The sequence below is a fragment of the Bison bison genome, unplaced genomic scaffold (assembly GCF_000754665.1).
Source record: "Bison bison bison isolate TAMUID 2011002044 unplaced genomic scaffold, Bison_UMD1.0 scf7180017862559, whole genome shotgun sequence".
In the NCBI taxonomy this organism is placed as follows: Eukaryota; Metazoa; Chordata; class Mammalia; order Artiodactyla; family Bovidae; genus Bison; species Bison bison.
In genome coordinates this window covers 5567-6092 of record NW_011493131.1, presented here as the reverse complement: position 1 = coordinate 6092, position 526 = coordinate 5567, and positions in this window count along the sequence as shown.

Genomic DNA, 526 nt, shown 5'->3' with positions numbered 1-526 from the left:
GTGCCCCAATTTGTATTTGTCTTCTCTTAATTCTTAAATAGGAACACATTTGAAGGTAGTCCTAACTAATATGTGTCTGTTGATGTTGCAGGTTACTGATCCAGTGAACATGAACATCTCTGAGCCAGATTCCCACTTTGTCTTTGTAAGAGAATTTATACTCCTAGGTTTTTCTTATGAGTGGAAGATTCAGAGCCTCCTCTTCTCACTCTTCCTTACAATATATGCTCTGACCATAACAGGAAATGGGGCCATTATTTGTGCTTTATGGTGTGACCAGCGACTCCACATCCCCATGTACATATTCCTGGGGAATTTCTCCTTCCTAGAGATCTGGTATGTCTCTTCTACAGTCCCCGAGATGTTGGTCAACTTCCTCTCACATAAAAAGACCATCTCCTTTGTTGGATGTTTCCTACAATTTTATTTCTTTTCTTCCTTGGGAGCAACTGAATGCTTGCATTTGACCGTTATGGCTTTTGATCGGTACCTTGCTATCTGCCGTCCCTTGCACTATCCTAATATC